Raw genomic sequence first — 24,288 nt, 5'->3', positions numbered from 1 at the left:
TAAAGAAGGAAAACATACGATGAAATAAGTAAATTTTTAAATATAAATAGATCTACGATACATTACATTATTAAAAAATCGAAATCTAAAGGAATTATAAAAAATATAATAAATACAGTTCAGGTCGACCAAAGAAGTTAGCGGAAAGAGAATAAAGAACTTTGATCCATGAAATAAAAAAAAATCCAAAGATTACTGCTACAAAACTTGCAACAGCAGTTAACCAAAACTTTAAGGAAGGTGTACATCCATAATTATGTAGAAGAGTGCTACGTAAAAATGATTATCATGCTAGGGTTCTCAGAAAGAAGTCATACATTAGTGATATTAATAAGAAGAAAAGATTAAAATTCGCCAAAGAATTTATTAGCAATGATGTTTGTTTCTGGAATAAAGTAATATTTTTCATTATTAGTAATATTTTAAATTTCGATTCTCCAAATCCTTTTGTGGCTTTAGCAATCGTTACGTTTGTAAGAAATAAATCATTGGAATTATACACATATATAAACATTGGAATTATTTTCGCTACATTCAATCTGTATCTCAACGACAATTTTTTCTTCTGTTTTAATTAAAGACAGATCAAGAAACAATGTTAACGATGCTGGAATTATCTTTCATTTTAACCTCAGTAATATATTCTTGATCACTACTATTTAAAATATTTCATGACGATTATTTTAAATATCGAAACGCGTTCAAACATAAATTTTTAATTTAATATAATTTTTTAATTACTGCGTAAAAAAACAATACAATCTTGTTATAAAACATGTGTATGATCTTTCGATTAATGTAAACAAAATTTGTCATTCAAAAGCATCTTCGTTGGATCATCGCATACTACCATTTGCTCGATGCATTTTTAAAAACAGCTAACGAGTTCGACTTCTCCTTTTTTTATTTTATTTTTTTTTTTTGAGTCAATTAGATCAAATCAGTCAAATTTATAATTAGAAGCAAGTTCATATCTCTTTTTATTAATTTTTGATCTTACATTTGTTTACAGATAGAACGAGTCTCGCCTGCGTTACAACAGCAACTGTTGCTGTCGCTACAGTAGTTTTCATCCTTTGGTGGTGGCGGAACCGTAAACAGAAGTATCAACTACCTTCGAAATGGAGGAAAGTAGGTGAACTTAGCGATCTCGTTACATATCCGGTAAAATCATTGGGTCCAATTAGATACACGACGATGGAGTGTACTGTATTGGGTCTCAAAGTTGGGTGGTTACGTGATCGGACATTATTGGTTATTGATATTAATGGACGCTTTGTCACTGCTAGACAATTTCCAAAAATGATGCAGGTAATAAAATTTTGTAAATAATTCTGTTTATTAATCTTCAGTAATATCATTAATGTTGAATAGTTTAAGAAATAAAAAAAATATCTAATTTAATTATAAATTATTATTTAAAATATGTAATAAGGTAAAAGATCCTATAGCGGAACGACGAAGGGCATGTGACAGTTTATATTATTTAAGAAATATTTATTCAGCCCGTAGAATGAATTAATTTTAATTAATAGTTTAGAACAAACATTCAGATATACGATAAACATTAAAAATAAGCTTATCCAAAGTTTAATAATTAAAAAAAATGTTTTTCGAACCAGCTTAAAAGACTCAGTACCGGAACGCTAAAAATGACTAGCCCTAATAGCGGAATATGATTGGCCCAATACCGGAACAGTGAACGATAAAAGTTTCTCCAAATGAAAAAATTATGCTTTATCTAAATTATAATTAAGTCAATGAATAGTTGAAAAATTGAAGTTATTAATAATAGTATTTTATTATAAAAGATATAATTTTAATTATGAAAGACATAATTTTTATATTGAAAACGAAACATAAAACATTTAAAAATTGCAAATTAAACGAGTAAGTCATAAATAATAATAAAAAAAAATATATATTTTCGACTTGATAATAAATGTAAACACAAGATTTTGAGGTGAAACTTTATAAATTAGTTTTAGAGCAAAATATTAAATACACAAATTTTTTTTTATTTTCAAAACTGAAGTTTATGTACTTACTGTATTACTTATTCAATCACAAATAATTTTTGTATTGCACTAGACCTTGCACTTTAACAAAATACATTGCATATGTCAGTTGATATTAACAAATATCAAAATGGCAGACTGTTCCGGTATAGGGTCGGGCCAATTTCGAATGTACCGATAGACGAACAGCAAAAATTAATAATTTTAATGAATTTTTTTCATATTAACACTTAAGACTGTGAATTCTAAATACCTCTGCGGACACATAAAAAAAAAAAAACTTTTGAAAAAGTTGCTTTTTACATTTTTTACGAGCTTAAGACTACGGACTGCTTTCTTAGCAAATTCCTTAAGGAATCGAGTTAAGTCATCGAATTAAATTTGGTCCTACAATTTTTATTTTTTTTTTAATGTTATTGATGGACTTGTAAATTTTACTTATATTCTATTTCATGCCCAAACCATTAAAATTTCGAAAAAATAAAAATTCTTAAAATTCCATATCATATTCAATAAGATATAATATAATAATGCTGAAATCGTTCCGGTACTGGGTCTCGTTCCGCTATAGGGTCTTTTACCTTATTAAATAATAGAATTGAAAAAAAAAAAAATTCATGTTAATTATTAACAGATATTCAATTCCAAGCGTTTCGGATTCAATTTTAACCCTAAATGCTCCTGGCATGACGTCGGTTTCGATAGATCTCGCACGTATTCCTGGAAAAAGTTTTCAAACCGCAGTATGGGGTCAAACAGTACCGGCTTGCGATTGCGGAGAAGAAGCAGCCAGATGGTTGTCGCGTTTTCTTCTTCAAGAAGACGTCGGTTTTCGTTTGGTCCATTATCCGTTAGATCGACCAGTGAGAAAAATACGAAACAAGGTCTTCCCTTTGATCGAAAACGCTGATAGCGTGAGTATTTATAAAAGGTTTTTTTCTTCTTTTTTATTTTCCTAGAATCAGTTGACCTTCATTACGACGATGACAACTACGAAAACATTTAACTGGAACGCGTGGAATTGCTTTCGTCAAATTTTCATACTTTTTCCATCAATTGTACTTTGTCATCTTGAGCTACTGTATTTCTCGCAAAATACAGTGTATCTTTTAAACATACTCAACGTATGTTGTTTTATCTGCTTACGAAGAATGCACGTGAAGTCATATATACGAATAATTGTTATTATTATGAATTTTATTGCTATTATTGTAACCATATATTACTCATCTAGTACATTAAAAATCGCGTTATGTGAATTGTGGTTATTGTTTTCATCGAACCTACAAATAATTTTGTTCACATTTATTTATAATTTATCGAACGTTTCTTTTTTTTTAACAGGGTGCTTATCCCGACGAGACCAGCTATCATCTTATAAATGAGTCGTCGATAGCGGATTTAAATTCTCGATTGAAAGAATCGATAACTTCGTCGAATTTTCGACCGAATTTTGTTATGAAAAATGCAAACGTTTACGAAGAAGATAGTTGGGATTGGATTAAGATCGGAGACGTTGTTTTTAGAAACATTAGACCTTGTACTAGATGTAATTTAACTACGATTGATCCTGAAACCGGTACTAAAAATTCCAAGGTCTAACCTTTAAATACTTTAAAAAGGTATAATAATTATTTTCTTTAAACAAATTTAATTTTTGTAATTAATTGCAAAATTGATTAGCTCGACGATGTTTAATTTATTTTCATCATTTTTCTTCGAGAACATTTTAATGTAGTTCTCATAAATAATATAGGATTTATCAATAATTTATGAGTGAATAATTTATTTCAAATATTCTAATTGATTACTTTTTTTTTTTTACAGCTATAGGCAAATTGTTGATCCAAAAATTCGTCCCCTTATCGGTGAGGCTCCAGTTATGGGAATTCATCTTGCTTTGAGAGGGCCAAGTGGTATCATACGTTTAGGTGATCCAGTTTACGTAGATTTTCCGTAGGAAGAAAAAACGCCTGTAGACACACCGATGGGTTTCTTACGAGGATGAGATTATTTGCAACGAAGAAAATTTTCTTGTAGGAGACCATAACTCGTGACGTGATCAAATTAGAAGAAATCGAAAAAAGTAATCTTCCTCGTGTTTCCCTTATAATTTAACATTTTATTTCGGAAGAAAAAGAAGAAGTAGGTTTAATAAGAATTTTATTCGAAGTAATATTTCGGTATAATGATTGTTTATAAGGATTTACTATAATCGGATTGTACGTAGTAACATACGTATGTAAAAGAATTGTCTGTTAATTAGAGTATAACTCATTTTGTTGTAATCTATTTGATTACAACAAAAACAGATCTGACAAAATCAGATCTTTCATCGTTACGAGTATAATCGCACGATTAGCGAGTTATATTTTTGTAAAAATTGTATTATAATAATATAATTTAATTTTGGATATGTATAAAGTTTAATTACAATTTTTAATACACATTCGCACAATGCAGTTTTTACAACGTTTTAATTCCTAATATACTTTCTATCAAAATTTGACTTAATAATCCAATAATCTACTAAATAATTCTCGAAGAAAACAACTTTCCTGGAAACAGGGTATTTATAACGTCTTTACATGCACACTTTTAATTATAGTTTGAGAAAAAATAACATTACACAATACAATAATATTATATAATATAATATATAATTGTATGATTATAAAGGCCTTTAGTGATGGAATTGCGTATGATATTTTTTAAAGTATGGTATAATACATAAAAAAACATCGCAAATCTAGCACTGGTATCGCGATTCGCGCTCCTCCTGTCATTTTTTGAACATACGACGCACTTTCGCAACGGGTTCTTTCGTTTTGCCTTTTTATTTGTATATATTGAAGGGGGAAGTGTCTTCTAGTAAAGCAAAGTAGATTTATTTGTTCTGATTTATTTACAATGTTATTCTTAAATATGAATAACTGTATCACGGAAAAGTTGGACAAGGTAAAAAATAAAATAGAACGTTATGTTTTGATCTTGTTGAACGTTTCGTCCCTTTATTGGAACTTCTTCAGCAACTATAAAATATATTACATAACCTTAAAAATACATAGTTTATCAAAACATTTAATAAATAGTTATTAAATATTACCCCGATCATCAATGTTCAGAATCTCCTATGTATTAAAAAGAGATATACATTATTTGGTTTTAATAATAAACTACACTTTGCATGTATAAATCGTTTTCTTGGTTTTTTATAGTAAAATAACGATGTTATATCAGGGCTGTATCTAGGCTTCGTGAGTGAAATCATAAATCGTTAAATTCAAACATGTAATTAAACAATACTAATTTAATCTAGACTAGTATATAATAGGCTAGGTATCATTAATATTGTAGTGTCATCTATAATTACTGCGTCCTATTAATGATAGTTGAACTTTAAAATTTCATTATAAATGCTACTCAGGTTACTTATGTCTGTTTTGTAATTAACTGTGTTGTTATTGACCATGTGGAATATTTCGCTTATATTTCTTTTGAACCAATTGTTTTCAATTGGTTTAATCATTTCTATGTTGACGTATTCCTTTTTTGAGCAGCAATTATAGAAGGCACTACAATATTGACGATACCTAGACTATTATACACTAGTCTAGATTAAATTAGTATTGGTTAATTACATGTTTAAATTTAACGATTTATGATCTTACTCACGAAGCCTATATATATAGATACAACCCTGATATAGCTTCGTTATTTTACTATAAAAATAAACGATTTATATATGCTAAGTGTAGTTCATTATTAAAACAATATAATGTATGTCTTTTTAATACATAGGAGGAGACTCTATAAATAATCCGTTATAAATAATGAAATCCTGCACGAACCCAGATTGGGTATCACACAAAATAAACGATTTAATCCCAAATCTGTTATTTTTGGAAGGAATGTACTATTTGAACGACAATCTTCTTTTATAATAAAGTAAACTTTCGTCAATAAATAGATTTTCAAAAGGATGTAATAACATTAGAAAACGGTGTCGGAGCTTATCGCAATTTTCTTTTATTTTATATAATTTGTTTATATCTGCGATCACATTGTTCGTATATAAATTGTAAGATTTATTTTGAAGTATTTTGGGAATTGTTCATATTATCATTCTTATCAAGGCTACTGCGATAACTGTTTGCCGTGCCCCGTCAATGAAATTTAGAAACTTTTCAAAGCATAATAATTGAAAATAATCTAAAACTGGTACCAAATAGAGTTAATCGGTGTTTTTATTCCCGAATCCTTGGAATTTAATTTATGAATAGTTGGCCGGAAAAAAAATCATTCGTTAATCGGTGTAATTTCTGTGATATTTTTTCTAGATTCAGATGAAATATCTTCTTCGTATTCGAATGTGCCGGATTTGATTTCTCAAAATCATTTATCATATTTCTATTACTTTTCTTTCGTGTCAAATTTGAATTTATCTCGTCATCCAAATAATTCTTATTTACGTCAATGCGTCTTTTTCTGTTATTTTCATCATTTTAGGGATGAAATAAAATCTGTTCAGAAATTATTCATTTAAATACAGTTAATCAAGTGACTGAATATGACTCAACTGAATCAACTGAACTGAATAGATTTGAATCAACTTACTAAATTCTTCTAAGGACTAAGGGGTTTTTGTAAACATTTTTTCTAATTCCTCATATCAGTGGTGCTCAAATTATTTTGATACAAGACCATCCTCTCCACACTTCGTGTAAAATTTTGTCCCTTTCTCTGGATAGACACAGTAGACGTTTTATTATTTTTTTTTTAATAACATTATCTTATTTTACTATTTTTTATTGCTACATGACACTTATTGAAGAATATCTATATATTTTTTATTTAACAAAAATTTCTCTAAATTTGGTGACCGGAAAACGTTCTCACGACCCTCGATTTGCGTACCACTGCGTTAGATCAATAGAAAACATGCGATCTCAAGAACGGTCATAAAATTTCCAAGCTTCGTTAGGAAGGGATGCATGTTATTGTCGATTAGGATCCAGTTGACGATCTTTGAAAATAACTTCATCAAATAAATACAGTAAGGAACAAAAGTATTCGAACAGTAAATATGTCTAAAAGAAAACGATTTGTATTTTATGTATTATTAACTGTAATACAAGATATATAATTGTGCAAGTAATATATGGTGTGTAAGTAATATAATAGTAATAAAGTATAAATATATGTGTGTAAGTAAAATAAATAAACAAAATTTAATTATAGTATTATGTAACTTTCTTTTTCTGTGCTTTCTTATTTCTTTTTTTCGTTATTGTGAAGTAAGCTTAATAAATTTTCTTAAAAATTAAAAGAAAATTCTACAAGACTCCTGATACGTACGAGTCTCGGAAACACGGTTTATAGATATTTTCGATCGTGAAAAAGTTCAGACACAATTAATATGGTAGGTGAGATGGTAAGGAATCGTTCGGTAAATTGTTTCCTGTAGAAAAAAAAAAAAAATTTATATTATATGTAACGGAGTAATATTAGTTTAGGATAGGATATAGGATAATCTAATCTTAGTTTGTTTTACGATAGAATAGAAAACTTATGGAACTATAGAATTCGTAAGAAAGGGTCCTTTTAAGAGAGGAATATAATATTTATTTCCGATCAAGTAACGTCTGGTGGTCTAGACTGTGGAGATTACGAGAACGCTTTGTACACACTCCCACTCTAGGGTGTTACGTAGATTTGGAAGAAAGACGGTTGATGACCAATAATGGGTCGGAAGGGGGACTAGGACCGCCTTGCGTACCCTTTACCCTCCGTCGGCGGTAGGACCGATGCATAAGAAAGAGAGTTAGTCTTATGATTGCACTGGAGTTATGTATTATGATAAGTATTAAGAAGTCTTATGGTATTATGTCGAGATAGTAAGTGAAAGTCGTATTATGTTGAAGTGATATGTGATATGTGTTCTTATTGAGTGATTATTATTTCTTACGTCTTATGTGTTACGTCTTTTATGCTTTATGTTTTCTTACGTTTATGATTATGTTATTTTGAAGCCTTATGTTTAAGTGATTTTATGTATGATTAAATATATGTGTACTCTTAACTATTAATCCTGACAAACTGTTATCTAAATAATAACGCCCTTTAACCCTTGCATCCAGATCAGAAGAAGAACGATCGATCATCAATCGTTCGTTTACATCTAGAAATATGTTATATTTGGTTCATCTTGACGATTTTCTAATAAAATTAGAAAAAAAAAGAAGAATGTCAACAGCACACGGTGTTCCCAAGCGGTCACCCATCCAAGTACTAACCGTGCCCAGCGATGCTTGACTTTAGTGATCGGACGAGAACTAGTACTTTCATCGCTATGTGTTGACGAGAACACACATCTATTAATTGCTCTTAACCATTGAATTCGTAGCACTACTATGGAAAAAACAAAAGAAAATACTACAAGACGCCTGATACGTACGAGTCTCGGAAAACACGGTTTATATGGAAATTTTCGATCGATCTGAAAAAGTTCAGACACAATTAATATGGTAGGTGAGATGGTAAGGAATCGTTCAGTAAATTGTTTCCTGTAGAAAAAAAAAAAAATTTATATTATAGAAATATATTACTTTTTGTTTAATCTTGACAATCTCTTCTAATAAAAATAGAAAAAAAAAAGAAGAATGTCAACAGCACACGGTGTTCCCAAGCGGTCACCCATCCAAGTACTAACCGTGCCCAGCGATGCTTGACTTTAGTGATCGGACGAGAACTAGTACTTTCATCGCGGTATGGCCGTTGACGAGAACAACACATCTATTAATTGCTCTTAACCATTGAATTCTACTATGGAAAAAACAAAAGAAAATACTACAAGATGTCTCATACGAACGAATCTCAAAAAACACGATTTATCGGAAAATTTCGATCGATCTGGTAAAAAGATCTGACACAATAAATAAGGCAGGTGAGGTTGTAAAGAATCGTTCGGTAAGTGGTTTCGTGTAGAAAAAAAAATTTATTATCGAAATATGTTATATTTGGTTTCATCTTGACGATATTCTAATAAAAATAGAAAAAAAAAAGAAGAAAGTCAACAGCACACGGTGTTCCCAAGCGGTCACCCATCCAAGTACTAACCGTGCCCAGCGATGCTTGACTTTAGTGATCGGACGAGAACTAGTACTTTCATCGCGGTATGGCCGTTGACGATAGTTTTTGCGGTCTATTATATTTTCGGCCGATTAAGGTGGCTAGTCTACGCTATATTCGCGAATGTATTAGGCACGGTATAGGTACATGAAAATGTTATATTTTCATAGTTTATCTATATTTATTTTTAACAATATAATTTTTTACTTCTTAACTCTGTATTTTGTTTTGTTTATAATTTACAAAGCATTGTCCATGTTTTAGAAGGACCGTTTACTAATTCTAATCTTATCTTCGTTAAGATGTGTTATTTTACATTTCATACGAATGGATATCAACATTTTAGGAACCTCTTCAAGTACCAATACGGCATTCCTATTTCTTGGATATAACGTAATCTAACATAAACACCGTTGTCGTCGCTTACTCGCAATCCGACCTGTGGACCGAATAGCTGTGGCCGGGAAGGCGCCTTCCGATATCGCAAAGTGTATAATTTAACATTATTTAGCATTAAATAAATTTTAAACTTTACTTTAACTTTTAAAATAAACTTTAAACATTAATCAGCAATTTTTCGTTCTACAAAATTTTAATAATTTTAAATATATTAGTAATAAGTGGCTTCATTATGAAAATATCATGAAAAAATGTAACTATTAGAGTAGCTAACTCGATTTTTTGGGAAAATGAACTTATGTAACTTTCAAAATAAATAACTTATTTGTACTTTAAAATCGGTAAAATAGTAACTTTACAATGTTTTTTTAAATTAACGTTATTCACACACGCGATAAGCTTGACGGACACATTTAAATTGTATTTTTCACTCGTGCATAACTAATTGTTTAGTATAAATAGTTGGAAACAGCACCACTGGGTCCACATAACATTTTTTATTCGTTAAAAGTTATAAATGAATGTCTATTATTTCCGACATTTGTGCCACGTTTCGAAAATTTTAACCCTCGTGCGCTGTAAGCAATCTGCTGTAAGAAACTGGGGATGAACAATAGAAGAGCGTGACAAGTCTGTATTTTCTCCTCTTATTCCCATTTCTCTTCCATAAGAGAAAACACAACTAACATAACACGCGTAAATGTTAATTCACCAGAGAGATTTACTTGTCTAATAACTTTGCGAAATACATACACTAAATACATGAAACTAATCAGTGAAAGTGAAAACAAAAACAAAACGGATCGTAACTTTTCATACAATAAAATAAATCTATAATTTTTATTTGTTTTTGAAATATATTATTGCAATGGATAGAATGGTGCAATTAGTATCACGAGGTCTTCTTATCATTGATAAGTTCAATACGAAATTTACAGACTTTCTTATATGGCAAAATTACATTGAGTATGCAATCGATGAACTCGAATTAACAAATGACCAAAAAGTGCTTTTTTATTAAATATGTTAGAATCCTCGGCTTATGGCATAATGTGGATGGTTTTATTTCCTACCGATCCTTTTGAACTAACATACGACCAACTTATATTCATATTAGAGAATTTATACTCAAAATTCAGGAACGAGAGAGTGCAGCTAGGTATCGTTTATATTATCGTGATCAAATCGAAGGTGAAAGCATACGACACTATGGATTTACTTTAAATCAACTAATTCGACAATGCAATTATGAATATATCGATAGTTTTTATTTGGTCAACCGATTTATATATGGGCTAATAAGTTATCGAATACAAAATCATTTATTGACAATACCAAATTTAGATTTCTTCGACGCAATGATGATCGCTTAGTACATTGAACTTTACGAAAATATGTGTGTTTCTTATTCGACAATACGATAGACAAAAGTGAATTATAAAACATCATAAATCAATGAAATACAAATTGGACAAACAAATCTATCGAAGGATTCAGAAGAACCTAGTAGTAGTTTTAAACAAATCATTTGTTTTTGAGAAGATAATTTTTTAATCAAATACCAACACAACGTTATAGGAATTTCTACTGTTGCCAGAAGCTCTCATAAATTTAGGGAAATGTTGTTTAACATTCGAAGTAGATCAGTTTTTCGTTTCGGATTAAAAGTTATTCGAAGTAAACAACAGAAAACACGCGACAAGGCTGCGTTTTCTTCTTTTAAGAAAAACCTAGCAATTAATCGTGACATTTTAAAATTCCAATTGTGGATTTTATCTTTGGTATATTAATATGTTAATATTCTAAATAATAGTAAATTACTGGAAATCAATGACGTTAAATGTTTATTGTTGTTTGGAAAAATAGTGTTCTTATATTTCAAAGCTTTTGAAACAAGAAACTAACCGTGTTTATGTATGCGACATTTCCTAATTACTTTACGTGCCAGTAATTAATATGTCTTTCGTTAAAAAAACATGCAACCACATGTTGAAGGATCAAAAAGAAAACATCATATTAAAGAAGGAAAACATACGATGAAATAAGTAAATTTTTAAATATATAGATCTACGATACATTACATTATTAAAAAATCGAAATCTAAAGGAATTATAAAAAATATAATAAATACAGTTCAGGTCGACCAAAGAAGTTAGCGGAAAGAGAATAAAGAACTTTGATCCATGAAATAAAAAAAAATCCAAAGATTACTGCTACAAAACTTGCAACAGCAGTTAACCAAAACTTTAAGGAAGGTGTACATCCATAATTATGTAGAAGAGTGCTACGTAAAAATGATTATCATGCTAGGGTTCTCAGAAAGAAGTCATACATTAGTGATATTAATAAGAAGAAAAGATTAAAATTCGCCAAAGAATTTATTAGCAATGATGTTTGTTTCTGGAATAAAGTAATATTTTTCATTATTAGTAATATTTTAAATTTCGATTCTCCAAATCCTTTTGTGGCTTTAGCAATGGTTACGTTTGTAAGAAATAAATCATTGGAATTATATATACACATATAAACATTGGAATTATTTTCGCTACATTCAATCTGTATCTCAACGACAATTTTTTCTTCTGTTTTAATTAAAGACAGATCAAGAAACAATGTTAACGATGCTGGAATTATCTTTCATTTTAACCTCAGTAATATATTCTTGATCACTACTATTTAAAATATTTCATGACGATTATTTTAAATATCGAAACGCGTTCAAACATAAATTTTTAATTTAATATAATTTTTTAATTACTGCGTAAAAAAACAATACAATCTTGTTATAAAACATGTGTATGATCTTTCGATTAATGTAAACAAAATTTGTCATTCAAAAGCATCTTCGTTGGATCATCGCATACTACCATTTGCTCGATGCATTTTTAAAAACAGCTAACGAGTTCGACTTCTCCTTTTTTTATTTTATTTTTTTTTTTGAGTCAATTAGATCAAATCAGTCAAATTTATAATTAGAAGCAAGTTCATATCTCTTTTTATTAATTTTTGATCTTACATTTGTTTATACAGATAGAACGAGTCTCGCCTGCGTTACAACAGCAACTGTTGCTGTCGCTACAGTAGTTTTCATCCTTTGGTGGTGGCGGAACCGTAAACAGAAGTATCAACTACCTTCGAAATGGAGGAAAGTAGGTGAACTTAGCGATCTCGTTACATATCCGGTAAAATCATTGGGTCCAATTAGATACACGACGATGGAGTGTACTGTATTGGGTCTCAAAGTTGGGTGGTTACGTGATCGGACATTATTGGTTATTGATATTAATGGACGCTTTGTCACTGCTAGACAATTTCCAAAAATGATGCAGGTAATAAAATTTTGTAAATAATTCTGTTTATTAATCTTCAGTAATATCATTAATGTTGAATAGTTTAAGAAATAAAAAAAATATCTAATTAATTATAAATTATTATTTAAAATATGTAATAAGGTAAAAGATCCTATAGCGGAACGACGAAGGGCATGTGACAGTTTATATTATTTAAGAAATATTTATTCAGCCCGTAGAATGAATTAATTTTAATTAATAGTTTAGAACAAACATTCAGATATACGATAAACATTAAAAATAAGCTTATCCAAAGTTTAATAATTAAAAAAAAATGTTTTTAGAACCAGCTTAAAAGACTCAGTACCGGAACGCTAAAAATGACTAGCCCTAATAGCGGAATATGATTGGCCCAATATCGGAACAGTGAACGATAAAAGTTTCTCCAAATGAAAAAATTATGCTTTATCTAAATTATAATTAAGTCAATGAATAGTTGAAAAATTGAAGTTATTAATAATAGTATTTTATTATAAAGATTAATTTTAATTATGAAAGACATAATTTTTATATTGAAAACGAAACATAAAACATTTAAAAATTGCAAATTAAACGAGTAAGTCATAAATAATAATAAAAAAAAAATATATATTTTCGACTTGATAATAAATGTAAACACAAGATTTTGAGGTGAAACTTTATAAATTAGTTTTAGAGCAAAATATTAAATACACAAATTTTTTTTATTTTCAAAACTGAAGTTTATGTACTTACTGTATTACTTATTCAATCACAAATAATTTTTGTATTGCACTAGACCTTGCACTTTAACAAAATACATTGCATATGTCAGTTGATATTAACAAAATATCAAAATGGCAGACTGTTCCGGTATAGGGTCGGGCCAATTTCGAATGTACCGATAGACGAACAGCAAAAATTAATAATTTTAATGAATTTTTTTCATATTAACACTTAAGACTGTGAATTCTAAATACCTCTGCGGACACATAAAAAAAAAAAAAACTTTTGAAAAAGTTGCTTTTTACATTTTTTACGAGCTTAAGACTACGGACTGCTTTCTTAGCAAATTCCTTAAGGAATCGAGTTAAGTCATCGAATTAAATTTGGTCCTACAATTTTTATTTTTTTTTTTAATGTTATTGATGGACTTGTAAATTTTACTTATATTCTATTTCATGCCCAAACCATTAAAATTTCGAAAAAATAAAAATTCTTAAAATTCCATATCATATTCAATAAGATAATATAATAATGCTGAAATCGTTCCGGTACTGGGTCTCGTTCCGCTATAGGGTCTTTTACCTTATTAAATAATAGAATTGAAAAAAAAAAAAATTCATGTTAATTATTAACAGATATTCAATTCCAAGCGTTTCGGATTCAATTTTAACCCTAAATGCTCCTGGCATGACGTCGGTTTCGATAGATCTCGCACGTATTCCTGGAAAAAGTTTTCAAACCGCAGTATGGGGTCAAACAGTACCGGCTTGCGATTGCGGGAAGAAGCAGCCAGATGGTTGTCGCGTTTTCTTCTTCAAGAAGACGTCGGTTTTCGTTTGGTCCATTATCCGTTAGATCGACCAGTGAGAAAAATACGAAACAAGGTCTTCCCTTTGATCGAAAACGCTGATAGCGTGAGTATTTATAAAAGGTTTTTTTCTTCTTTTTTATTTTCCTAGAATCAGTTGACCTTCATTACGACGATGACAACTACGAAAACATTTAACTGGAACGCGTGGAATTGCTTTCGTCAAATTTTCATACTTTTTCCATCAATTGTACTTTGTCATCTTGAGCTACTGTATTTCTCGCAAAATACAGTGTATCTTTTAAACATACTCAACGTATGTTGTTTTATCTGCTTACGAAGAATGCACGTGAAGTCATATATACGAATAATTGTTATTATTATGTTTATTGCTATTATTGTAACCATATATTACTCATCTAGTACATTAAAAATCGCGTTATGTGAATTGTGGTTATTGTTTTCATCGAACCTACAAATAATTTTGTTCACATTTATTTATAATTTATCGAACGTTTCTTTTTTTTTAACAGGGTGCTTATCCCGACGAGACCAGCTATCATCTTATAAATGAGTCGTCGATAGCGGATTTAAATTCTCGATTGAAAGAATCGATAACTTCGTCGAATTTTCGACCGAATTTTGTTATGAAAAATGCAAACGTTTACGAAGAAGATAGTTGGGATTGGATTAAGATCGGAGACGTTGTTTTTAGAAACATTAGACCTTGTACTAGATGTAATTTAACTACGATTGATCCTGAAACCGGTACTAAAAATTCCAAGGTCTAACCTTTAAATACTTTAAAAAGGTATAATAATTATTTTCTTTAAACAAATTTAATTTTTGTAATTAATTGCAAAATTGATTAGCTCGACGATGTTTAATTTATTTTCATCATTTTTCTTCGAGAACATTTTAATGTAGTTCTCATAAATAATATAGGATTTATCAATAATTTATGAGTGAATAATTTATTTCAAATATTCTAATTGATTACTTTTTTTTTTTACAGCTATAGGCAAATTGTTGATCCAAAAATTCGTCCCCTTATCGGTGAGGCTCCAGTTATGGGAATTCATCTTGCTTTGAGAGGGCCAAGTGGTATCATACGTTTAGGTGATCCAGTTTACGTAGATTTTCCGTAGGAAGAAAAAACGCCTGTAGACACACCGATGGGTTTCTTACGAGGATGAGATTATTTGCAACGAAGAAAATTTTCTTGTAGGAGACCATAACTCGTGACGTGATCAAATTAGAAGAAATCGAAAAAAGTAATCTTCCTCGTGTTTCCCTTATAATTTAACATTTTATTTCGGAAGAAAAAGAAGAAGTAGGTTTAATAAGAATTTTATTCGAAGTAATATTTCGGTATAATGATTGTTTATAAGGATTTACTATAATCGGATTGTACGTAGTAACATACGTATGTAAAAGAATTGTCTGTTAATTAGAGTATAACTCATTTTGTTGTAATCTATTTGATTACAACAAAAACAGATCTGACAAAATCAGATCTTTCATCGTTACGAGTATAATCGCACGATTAGCGAGTTTATTTTTGTAAAAATTGTATTATAATAATATAATTTAATTTTGGATATGTATAAAGTTTAATTACAATTTTTAATACACATTCGCACAATGCAGTTTTTACAACGTTTAATTCCTAATATACTTTCTATCAAAATTTGACTTAATAATCCAATAATTATGTATGCGACATTTCCTAATTACTTTACGTGCCAGTAATTAATATGTCTTTCGTTAAAAAAACATGCAACACATGTTGAAGGATCAAAAAGAAAACATCATATTAAAGAAGGAAAACATACGATGAAATAAGTAAATTTTTAAAATAAATAGATCTACGATACATACATTATTAAAAATCGAAATCTAAAGGAATTATAAAAAATATAATAAATACAGTTCAGGTCGACCAAAGAAGTTAGCGGAAAGAGAATAAAGAACTTTGATCCATGAAATAAAAAAATCCAAAGATTACTGCTACAAAACTTGCAACAGCAGTTAACCAAAACTTTAAGGAAGGTGTACATCCATAATTATGTAGAAGAGTGCTACGTAAAAATGATTATCATGCTAGGGTTCTCAGAAAGAAGTCATACATTAGTGATATTAATAAGAAGAAAAGATTAAAATTCGCCAAAGAATTTATTAGCAATGATGTTTGTTTCTGGAATAAAGTAATATTTTTCATTATTAGTAATATTTTAAATTTCGATTCTCCAAATCCTTTTGTGGCTTTAGCAATGGTTACGTTTGTAAGAAATAAATCATTGGAATTATATACACATATAAACATTGGAATTATTTTCGCTACATTCAATCTGTATCTCAACGACAATTTTTTCTTCTGTTTTAATTAAAGACAGATCAAGAAACAATGTTAACGATGCTGGAATTATCTTTCATTTTAACCTCAGTAATATATTCTTGATCACTACTATTTAAAATATTTCATGACGATTATTTTAAATATCGAAACGCGTTCAAACATAAATTTTTAATTTAATATAATTTTTTAATTACTGCGTAAAAAAACAATACAATCTTGTTATAAAACATGTGTATGATCTTTCGATTAATGTAAACAAAATTTGTCATTCAAAAGCATCTTCGTTGGATCATCGCATACTACCATTTGCTCGATGCATTTTTAAAAACAGCTAACGAGTTCGACTTCTCCTTTTTTTATTTTATTTTTTTTTTTGAGTCAATTAGATCAAATCAGTCAAATTTATAATTAGAAGCAAGTTCATATCTCTTTTTATTAATTTTTGATCTTACATTTGTTTATACAGATAGAACGAGTCTCGCCTGCGTTACAACAGCAACTGTTGCTGTCGCTACAGTAGTTTTCATCCTTTGGTGGTGGCGGAACCGTAAACAGAAGTATCAACTACCTTCGAAATGGAGGAAAGTAGGTGAACTTAGCGATCTCGTTACATATCCGGTAAAATCATTGGGTCCAATTAGATACACGACGATGGAGTGTACTGTATTGGGTCTCAAAGTTGGGTGGTTACGTGATCGGACATTATTGGTTATTGATATTAATGGACGCTTTGTCACTGCTAGACAATTTCCAAAAATGATGCAGGTAATAAAATTTTGTAAATAATTCTGTTTATTAATCTTCAGTAATATCATTAATGTTGAATAGTTTAAGAAATAAAAAAAATATCTAATTTAATTATAAATTATTATTTAAAATATGTAATAAGGTAAAAGATCCTATAGCGGAACGACGAAGGGCATGTGACAGTTTATATTATTTAAGAAATATTTATTCAGCCCGTAGAATGAATTAATTTTAATTAATAGTTTAGAACAAACATTCAGATATACGATAAACATTAAAAATAAGCTTATCCAAAGTTTAATAATTAAAAAAAAATGTTTTTAGAACCAGCTTAAAAGACTCAGTACCGGAACGCTAAAAATGACTAGCCCTAATAGCGGAATATGATTGGCCCAATATCGGAACAGTGAACGATAAAAGTTTCTCCAAATGAAAAAATTATGCTTTATCTAAATTATAATTAAGTCAATGAATAGTTGAAAAATTGAAGTTATTAATAATAGTATTTTATTATAAAAGATATAATTTTAATTATGAAAGACATAATTTTTATATTGAAAACGAAACATAAAACATTTAAAAATTGCAAATTAAACGAGTAAGTCATAAATAATAATAATAAAAAAAAAATATATTTTCGACTTGATAATAAATGTAAACACAAGATTTTGAGGTGAAACTTTATAAATTAGTTTTAGAGCAAAATATTAAATACACAAATTTTTTTTTATTTTCAAAACTGAAGTTTATGTACTTACTGTATTACTTATTCAATCACAAATAATTTTTGTATTGCACTAGACCTTGCACTTTAACAAAATACATTGCATATGTCAGTTGATATTAACAAAATATCAAAATGGCAGACTGTTCCGGTATAGGGTCGGGCCAATTTCGAATGTACCGATAGACGAACAGCAAAAATTAATAATTTTAATGAATTTTTTTCATATTAACACTTAAGACTGTGAATTCTAAATACCTCTGCGGACACATAAAAAAAAAAAAACTTTTGAAAAAGTTGCTTTTTACATTTTTTACGAGCTTAAGACTACGGACTGCTTTCTTAGCAAATTCCTTAAGGAATCGAGTTAAGTCATCGAATTAAATTTGGTCCTACAATTTTTATTTTTTTTTTAATGTTATTGATGGACTTGTAAATTTTACTTATATTCTATTTCATGCCCAAACCATTAAAATTTCGAAAAAATAAAAATTCTTAAAATTCCATATCATATTCAATAAGATATAATATAATAATGCTGAAATCGTTCCGGTACTGGGTCTCGTTCCGCTATAGGGTCTTTTACCTTATTAAATAATAGAATTGAAAAAAAAAAAAATTCATGTTAATTATTAACAGATATTCAATTCCAAGCGTTTCGGATTCAATTTTAACCCTAAATGCTCCTGGCATGACGTCGGTTTCGATAGATCTCGCACGTATTCCTGGAAAAAGTTTTCAAACCGCAGTATGGGGTCAAACAGTACCGGCTTGCGATTGCGGAGAAGAAGCAGCCAGATGGTTGTCGCGTTTTCTTCTTCAAGAAGACGTCGGTTTTCGTTTGGTCCATTATCCGTTAGATCGACCAGTGAGAAAAATACGAAACAAGGTCTTCCCTTTGATCGAAAACGCTGATAGCGTGAGTATTTATAAAAGGTTTTTTTCTTCTTTTTTATTTTCCTAGAATCAGTTGACCTTCATTACGACGATGACAACTACGAAAACATTTAACTGGAACGCGTGGAATTGCTTTCGTCAAATTTTCATACTTTTTCCATCAATTGTACTTTGTCATCTTGAGCTACTGTATTTCTCGCAAAATACAGTGTATCTTTTAAACATACTCAACGTATGTTGTTTTATCTGCTTACGAAGAATGCACGTGAAGTCATATATACGAATAATTGTTATTATTATGAATTTTATTGCTATTATTGTAACCATATATTACTCATCTAGTACATTAAAAATCGCGTTATGTGAATTGTGGTTATTGTTTTCATCGAACCTACAAATAATTTTGTTCACATTTATTTATAATTTATCGAACGTTTCTTTTTTTTTAACAGGGTGCTTATCCCGACGAGACCAGCTATCATCTTATAAATGAGTCGTCGATAGCGGATTTAAATTCTCGATTGAAAGAATCGATAACTTCGTCGAATTTTCGACCGAATTTTGTTATGAAAAATGCAAACGTTTACGAAGAAGATAGTTGGGATTGGATTAAGATCGGAGACGTTGTTTTTAGAAACATTAGACCTTGTACTAGATGTAATTTAACTACGATTGATCCTGAAACCGGTACTAAAAATTCCAAGGTCTAACCTTTAAATACTTTAAAAAGGTATAATAATTATTTTCTTTAAACAAATTTAATTTTTGTAATTAATTGCAAAATTGATTAGCTCGACGATGTTTAATTTATTTTCATCATTTTTCTTCGAGAACATTTTAATGTAGTTCTCATAAATAATATAGGATTTATCAATAATTTATGAGTGAATAATTTATTTCAAATATTCTAATTGATTACTTTTTTTTTTTTACAGCTATAGGCAAATTGTTGATCCAAAAATTCGTCCCCTTATCGGTGAGGCTCCAGTTATGGGAATTCATCTTGCTTTGAGAGGGCCAAGTGGTATCATACGTTTAGGTGATCCAGTTTACGTAGATTTTCCGTAGGAAGAAAAAACGCCTGTAGACACACCGATGGGTTTCTTACGAGGATGAGATTATTTGCAACGAAGAAAATTTTCTTGTAGGAGACCATAACTCGTGACGTGATCAAATTAGAAGAAATCGAAAAAAGTAATCTTCCTCGTGTTTCCCTTATAATTTAACATTTTATTTCGGAAGAAAAAGAAGAAGTAGGTTTAATAAGAATTTTATTCGAAGTAATATTTCGGTATAATGATTGTTTATAAGGATTTACTATAATCGGATTGTACGTAGTAACATACGTATGTAAAAGAATTGTCTGTTAATTAGAGTATAACTCATTTTGTTGTAATCTATTTGATTACAACAAAAACAGATCTGACAAAATCAGATCTTTCATCGTTACGAGTATAATCGCACGATTAGCGAGTTATATTTTTGTAAAAATTGTATTATAATAATATAATTTAATTTTGGATATGTATAAAGTTTAATTACAATTTTTAATACACATTCGCACAATGCAGTTTTTACAACGTTTTAATTCCTAATATACTTTCTATCAAAATTTGACTTAATAATCCAATAATCTACTAAATAATTCTCGAAGAAAACAACTTTCCTGGAAACAGGGTATTTATAACGTCTTTACATGCACACTTTTAATTATAGTTTGAGAAAAAATAACATTACACAATACAATAATATTATATAATATAATATATAATTGTATGATTATAAAGGCCTTTAGTGATGGAATTGCGTATGATATTTTTTAAAGTATGGTATAATACATAAAAAAACATCGCAAATCTAGCACTGGTATCGCGATTCGCGCTCCTCCTGTCATTTTTTGAACATACGACGCACTTTCGCAACGGGTTCTTTCGTTTTGCCTTTTTATTTGTATATATTGAAGGGGGAAGTGTCTTCTAGTAAAGCAAAGTAGATTTATTTGTTCTGATTTATTTACAATGTTATTCTTAAATATGAATAACTGTATCACGGAAAAGTTGGACAAGGTAAAAAATAAAATAGAACGTTATGTTTTGATCTTGTTGAACGTTTCGTCCCTTTATTGGAACTTCTTCAGCAACTATAAAATATATTACATAACCTTAAAAATACATAGTTTATCAAAACATTTAATAAATAGTTATTAAATATTACCCCGATCATCAATGTTCAGAATCTCCTATGTATTAAAAAGAGATATACATTATTTGGTTTTAATAATAAACTACACTTTGCATGTATAAATCGTTTTCTTGGTTTTTTATAGTAAAATAACGATGTTATATCAGGGCTGTATCTAGGCTTCGTGAGTGAAATCATAAATCGTTAAATTCAAACATGTAATTAAACAATACTAATTTAATCTAGACTAGTATATAATAGGCTAGGTATCATTAATATTGTAGTGTCATCTATAATTACTGCGTCCTATTAATGATAGTTGAACTTTAAAATTTCATTATAAATGCTACTCAGGTTACTTATGTCTGTTTTGTAATTAACTGTGTTGTTATTGACCATGTGGAATATTTCGCTTATATTTCTTTTGAACCAATTGTTTTCAATTGGTTTAATCATTTCTATGTTGACGTATTCCTTTTTTGAGCAGCAATTATAGAAGGCACTACAATATTGACGATACCTAGACTATTATACACTAGTCTAGATTAAATTAGTATTGGTTAATTACATGTTTAAATTTAACGATTTATGATCTTACTCACGAAGCCTATATATATAGATACAACCCTGATATAGCTTCGTTATTTTACTATAAAAATAAACGATTTATATATGCTAAGTGTAGTTCATTATTAAAACAATATAATGTATGTCTTTTTAATACATAGGAGGAGACTCTATAAATAATCCGTTATAAATAATGAAATCCTGCACGAACCCAGATTGGGTATCACACAAAATAAACGATTTAATCCCAAATCTGTTATTTTTGGAAGGAATGTACTATTTGAACGACAATCTTCTTTTATAATAAAGTAAACTTTCGTCAATAAATAGATTTTCAAAAGGATGTAATAACATTAGAAAACGGTGTCGGAGCTTATCGCAATTTTCTTTTATTTTATATAATTTGTTTATATCTGCGATCACATTGTTCGTATATAAATTGTAAGATTTATTTTGAAGTATTTTGGGAATTGTTCATATTATCATTCTTATCAAGGCTACTGCGATAACTGTTTGCCGTGCCCCGTCAATGAAATTTAGAAACTTTTCAAAGCATAATAATTGAAAATAATCTAAAACTGGTACCAAATAGAGTTAATCGGTGTTTTTATTCCCGAATCCTTGGAATTTAATTTATGAATAGTTGGCCGGAAAAAAAATCATTCGTTAATCGGTGTAATTTCTGTGATATTTTTTCTAGATTCAGATGAAATATCTTCTTCGTATTCGAATGTGCCGGATTTGATTTCTCAAAATCATTTATCATATTTCTATTACTTTTCTTTCGTGTCAAATTTGAATTTATCTCGTCATCCAAATAATTCTTATTTACGTCAATGCGTCTTTTTCTGTTATTTTTCATCATTTTAGGGATGAAATAAAATCTGTTCAGAAATTATTCATTTAAATACAGTTAATCAAGTGACTGAATATGACTCAACTGAATCAACTGAACTGAATAGATTTGAATCAACTTACTAAATTCTTCTAAGGACTAAGGGGTTTTTGTAAACTTTTTTTCTAATTCCTCATATCAGTGGTGCTCAAATTATTTTGATACAAGACCATCCTCTCCACACTTCGTGTAAAATTTTGTCCCTTTCTCTGGATAGACACAGTAGACGTTTTATTTTTTTTTTTTTTAATAACATTATCTTATTTTACTATTTTTTATTGCTACATGACACTTATTGAAGAATATCTATATATTTTTTATTTTAACAAAAATTTCTCTAAATTTGGTGACCGGAAAACGTTCTCACGACCCTCGATTTGCGTACCACTGCGTTAGATCAATAGAAAACATGCGATCTCAAGAACGGTCATAAAATTTCCAAGCTTCGTTAGGAAGGGATGCATGTTATTGTCGATTAGGATCCAGTTGACGATCTTTGAAAATAACTTCATCAAATAAATACAGTAAGGAACAAAAGTATTCGAACAGTAAATATGTCTAAAAGAAAACGATTTGTATTTTATGTATTATTAACTGTAATACAATATATAATTGTGCAAGTAATATATGTGTGTAAGTAATAATATAAATAGTAATAAAGTATAAATATATGTGTGTAAGTAAAATAAATAAACAAAATTTAATTATAGTATTATGTAACTTTCTTTTTCTGTGCTTTCTTATTTCTTTTTTTCGTTATTGTGAAGTAAGCTTAATAAATTTTCTTAAAAATTAAAAGAAAATTCTACAAGACTCCTGATACGTACGAGTCTCGGAAACACGGTTTATATAGATATTTTCGATCGTGAAAAAGTTCAGACACAATTAATATGGTAGGTGAGATGGTAAGGAATCGTTCGGTAAATTGTTTCCTGTAGAAAAAAAAAAAAATTTATATTATATGTAACGGAGTAATATTAGTTTAGGATAGGATATAGGATAATCTAATCTTAGTTTGTTTTACGATAGAATAGAAAACTTATGGAACTATAGAATTCGTAAGAAAGGGTCCTTTTAAGAGAGGAATATAATATTTATTTCCGATCAAGTAACGTCTGGTGGTCTAGACTGTGGAGATTACGAGAACGCTTTGTACACACTCCCACTCTAGGGTGTTACGTAGATTTGGAAGAAAGACGGTTGATGACCAATAATGGGTCGGAAGGGGGACTAGGACCGCCTTGCGTACCCTTTACCCTCCGTCGGCGGTAGGACCGATGCATAAGAAAGAGAGTTAGTCTTATGATTGCACTGGAGTTATGTATTATGATTAAGTATTAAGAAGTCTTATGGTATTATGTCGAGATATTAAGTGGTCGTATTATGTTGAAGTGATATGTGTTCTTATTGAGTGATTATTATTTCTTACGTCTTATGTGTTACGTCTTTTATGCTTTATGTTTTCTTACGTTTATGATTATGTTATTTTGAAGCCTTATGTTTAAGTGATTTTATGTATGATTAAATA

At 29.3% G+C, this 24,288-nt stretch overlaps 2 non-coding genes and 4 pseudogenes across 2 annotated transcripts; 3 read left to right on the top strand and 3 right to left on the bottom strand.

Moving 5' to 3' along the window:
- Positions 1-775: 775 nt before the first annotated feature.
- On the top strand, positions 776-4,487 carry LOC122520426 (annotated as a pseudogene).
- Positions 4,488-8,265: 3,778 nt separating this feature from the next.
- Positions 8,266-8,380, bottom strand: LOC122520439 (annotated as a pseudogene).
- A 301-nt stretch (positions 8,381-8,681) lies between these two features.
- On the bottom strand, positions 8,682-8,800 carry LOC122520436. Its single transcript, XR_006304538.1, has one exon. It is a non-coding gene; the product is annotated as a 5S ribosomal RNA (ribosomal RNA).
- Positions 8,801-9,088: 288 nt separating this feature from the next.
- On the bottom strand, positions 9,089-9,207 carry LOC122520441. The gene has a single exon (XR_006304542.1). It is a non-coding gene; the product is annotated as a 5S ribosomal RNA (ribosomal RNA).
- A 3,133-nt stretch (positions 9,208-12,340) lies between these two features.
- LOC122520425 lies at positions 12,341-15,707 on the top strand (annotated as a pseudogene).
- Positions 15,708-16,977: 1,270 nt separating this feature from the next.
- LOC122520424 lies at positions 16,978-20,694 on the top strand (annotated as a pseudogene).
- Positions 20,695-24,288: the final 3,594 nt, after the last annotated feature.

This window comes from Polistes fuscatus, unplaced genomic scaffold (assembly GCF_010416935.1).
Source record: "Polistes fuscatus isolate 324 unplaced genomic scaffold, CU_Pfus_HIC Scaffold34, whole genome shotgun sequence".
In the NCBI taxonomy this organism is placed as follows: domain Eukaryota; kingdom Metazoa; phylum Arthropoda; class Insecta; order Hymenoptera; family Vespidae; genus Polistes; species Polistes fuscatus.
The sequence above is the reverse complement of the archived record's forward strand: the minus strand, read 5'-3'. Positions and strand labels throughout refer to the sequence as shown.